Below are 4,363 nucleotides of genomic sequence, written 5' to 3'. Positions count from 1 at the left end.
TTCCTACAGTCTGCTTCCAGCACACGGACGCTTGGGAATCAAATGTGAGCATGCGACTAAGCTGTTTGCTGTACTCACTCAGCCTTACATCTCCTGTGACAATTGGCAGTTTGGGGAAGGGTGTCTCATCAGAATGAACTGCATGAGGGCACAATACCAGCCTGACTCACTGGGCCTCATTAAGGACATAAGCCCCGCACTCTTTCTTATTCCTCCACCTCTCAACTTTCTGTGTGTGTGTGTGTGTATGTGTGTGTGTGTGTGTGAGAGTGTGAGAGTGTGTGTGTGTGTGTGTGTGTGTGTGTGTGTGTGTGTGTGTGTGTGTGTGTGTGTGTGTGTTTGTGTGTGTGTGTGTGTGTGTGCGTGCATATGCATATAGGTGTGAGTGTGTGCATTTGGGATGGAGAGAATGAATCGAGGTGAGTCATTTGAATGTGCATTATTGAAAGTGAAAAGGATTTATTTGAATCAATTGGCGAAGACCGCCCCAATGCCATGTCTCCTGCAAAAGCTTAAAACACGGGACAGAAAGTAATAGCCTGTCACATGCTATGAGCATAAAGGATCCTTCTAGTGCAATAGAGCTTACATGGTCCCTTAATAATTATTTTTAATGGTACCGAGAGCATTACATTCAAACTGAGATGACAAAGTATGATAACCATTGCTTATTACAGTATACTGAAATGTGTACTTCCCCCATGTTACTCTGCAAATGTCACTTCATTGTATTTTCCAGTCCCTTCATCTATCAGGTATAGCAGCGTTAAATGGGCTCGCCGTGTCCAAACCCTGCCGACTGTGGGGAGCTCGGGAGACCATTGGTGGAATGACACCCCTGTTGGAGAGCCGTCCCAGTGAGTGCAGCTCCCGTTGGAGAGGACCTTCTCCTAATGACCCACACGCAAGACTAATGAGAGGCACTTGAGAGCCTGGAGTACCATCCCACCACCTGCTGGGTAATTGGCTGAGGTTTCAGCTGATGGTGTTTCTCGTGTGAGTAGTACCCAGCTCTCCTGGTTTCTCACGCCTGCTCGTCCTCTCTTGCTCCCAAGAGGCCACAGCTATCTCAAATGTGACCAAAGCCGGGGTACAAGGCTCCGCTGAGACTCAGAGAAGTCCCTTTTGTCCCGCCTAAGCAGAAGAAACAGGGCTCTTCCCTGTTTTGCCACTGCTATCGAACTTATATTTATATTTATAGTATCACTGACCCATTTTTACAACTTTATCTCATCATGGGGGAATGGGCCTCTGTTGACAGACTGTCACAGTATTTACATGTACTGCCCAGCCTCAGTTATCACATGGCTGTGGTGTCAAATCCATCAGTCATAGCATTCCAAGGCAACTGTACAGGTTTTGCAGGCATCCGTGTCTGAAAGTGATGAAATGCAAAAACACCGTCTTTTGTTTGTCAGACCAGTGCACCCCCCCACACCCCCTCAAGCATAGAGTATCCTCAGAACAGGGCTCTTCAAACCACCGCAAGAACTTCAGAATACACAACACAGCAACACAGCCACAGAGCTAAAGATAACCCTGCGAATGCTGTGCCTGGGGAGCGGAAGTGCAGGGCTGCGGCACAACTCGTTTGGCTGCAGGATGTTATCTGCAAGGCTGACTTTGAGGCATGGGCGTATTTTGGAGAGCCTCGCCAGTCGTATCTCACGAGCGATCACGGGCCGAGCCGGGCCCGTTCTCTCGTTAGGGCGAGCGTCTGTACCACTTTTCATGTGTGGACTGCTGGCACCTGACCTTTTTACCAGGGAGGAAACTCCAGTCACCAAAAAAATGAAGAAGCTTTAAATCTGTGTTTACAGAAATGAACAGAACAGAGGAATGACACAGACAATACACAGACATAGAGCAGACTTATCTCCGAGGATCTACTACACTGCAAAAAGCCTGTGTTGCTTCTGACAGTGAGTGGGTGGAGTTTCTAGGCGTGCCACATTTAGAGGTTCGCCTATGGCCAGTACACAGAGTAAAGCCCCATAATTTGGCACTCCCCTAAGCTGATCTCTAAAAATAGGTGTCCGATCAGAATTACAAATGAAGCTCTGACCGGATCTCTTGACTGTAAGATGAATCATGTCCACAGATTACATCCTATTTTCTTTTTCCGTGTACGTGTGGGTGTGTTGGATTTAATTGTGTATCAAGTCATTTTACCTACAGAGAATGTATTTGGTAAAAAAAAAAAAAAACTGCAATGGCGCTAGCTGATGATGTCACGAATCAGTGATTGCATGAGAGTGTTGATTTAGGAAAAGAAAATGAATGATTATCCAGGGTAAGTCACCAATTGCGAAAATGTACTGTGTGGGTGCATGTATGTGTGTTTATTTGTTTGTTTCTGTGTTCTTCTTACAGCCTCATTTACATCCAACAAGTGACGAATGATTGCTGAACTTCAACGGCTCTGGTTCGTACTTCCTTCTTCTGTTTTACAGGTTACCTGGCAACCCTGGAACATTCACATGCTTCAAACACTTGCAAAATCCACTCAGGCAGGCAAACCATCCTCAAACTTAATTGGGCCAGCTGAAGTTTATTTTTGATGCAAAACTTTACTTTTCATGCTTTAAATAGCAGGTGACAAGTGGCTTAGAATGTGTTCAGTCTCTTGGCAATCACTGTCATTTATCTACCACTCAGCTAGTCAAAGATTCAGTGATATAGCCGTTCTCAGAGGCGTGATGAATTTTTATTGCCCCAGGGATTTTTATTAGGATCTGCCAACAGGGTCAATCACAACTGCTGTGACAAGTGTAATAAGAGGCCAGTGGTAGATGACAGGCAGCGCCGATCTCTTGCATGTGTGGTGGTGATCTAAGGCTGAAGTTTAGCTTTGGTTGTCTGGGGTCACCAAGGTGTTAAAACTCAGAGAAATGCCAAATAGTCAGGAAATGTCATAGGAGATAGTGGCAAAGAGCATGTGAGATTAGGGCCAGGATTAAGGGGAAAGCATCCAGACAAACACTTTATAGAGCACAAGGAACGCCGTTCCAGGTCAAATCAAACGTTTTGCAAATTGTAACATGATGCTTAGTGTGGTCCACGTGCAGCCATGAAGATGCAGAGCAATTACTAGTGATACACTTTTTGCCATTTTAAATAGAGGACGTTTCTCTGAAGGACACATGGTAGTGTGTGATGTGTGTGTGATGTGTGTGTGTGTGTGTGTGTGTGTGTGTGTGTGTGTATGTATATATATATATATATATATATATATATATATATATATATATATATATATATATACACACACACATATATAAACAAAAAAACAGTTTGCACCAGATGTCGCATTCCTTCTTTTTACCTTACCTTACATCACCTGATTAATTCTCATGGAGCCAGGCACTTTAATCCATGAGTAAGAATTAAATAAATAAAAGTAAAAGAAAAATAGAAGAAAACCCTTAAGTCTAAAGATAAAGACTTTTGGAGGCAAGGGAATTGAAGTCTAACAGACAAAGAAATGTTCCAGATTGAATATGATAGGCCTAGCTGTTTTTATCCTTTCCAGTTGATTCAACAGCCAGGGTGGTGGGATCACGCATCTCATCTAGAAAGAAGAGAATAGGATGTGAAATAAGACAAAAGTGAAGCCAACTTTTATACATCAGGTTTAAAGGTGACTTGAATTATAAATGTGTTTTTTTCCATGAGACCTCTGGAAATCTCTAATAGTTGGAGGTAGTGGAGGGCCACTAATCATACACTGGGAGAGTTTTGTGTTTAATCCAGAGAGTCAACAGTGTTCAAAAGTCTAGGGACAAACAGCATTAAACAGCATTATACTACAATAAAGCAAAACTACGAGCTAACTCACGGTGAATTAGCACGAAGATGTCAGATTTCATTCTGCTCCAGAAACCTTGCGCCGCGAGCCAATGGACATGCGCAGTCTGCCAGCGCCTGGGGGTGTGTGAGAGCAGCATGACGGACAGCTGACAACCTGTTCTCAGCATTCACCACGTCCTGCCACCCTGCCGTCAGACTCGGCGGGAGGTGCCGCCGGCCGCGGTCATGCCCGGGACATACCCTCGGCCCCTAAGCGGGCCTGACTGCTCGCTACGGCGGGACCCGGTAAACTTCTGCAGATATAGCGCGTCAGCGAGCCATTTCGCTGTTTTCTCGGTGCCCTTAGGTCACACGCCAGCATTCTGCAATTAACTGTAAGAGGGGCCAGGCGGGCAAACGGAGGACCATCTGGACAAAGTGTAGCTCAGGGTCAATGCTGTTCTCGTGAATGTCTCGGAGCGCCGAGTGTCACGAGCGTGAAAGCTTTACGTCTCGAGGCATGTCGTCTCGCTCGCGCTGTTACCAGCAGCGACGGTTCGCGCCTACGTTTTGA

Source organism: Brachyhypopomus gauderio, chromosome 1 (genome assembly GCF_052324685.1).
Source record: "Brachyhypopomus gauderio isolate BG-103 chromosome 1, BGAUD_0.2, whole genome shotgun sequence".
Classification (NCBI taxonomy): Eukaryota; Metazoa; Chordata; class Actinopteri; order Gymnotiformes; family Hypopomidae; genus Brachyhypopomus; species Brachyhypopomus gauderio.
This window is presented reverse-complemented; position numbering follows the sequence as displayed.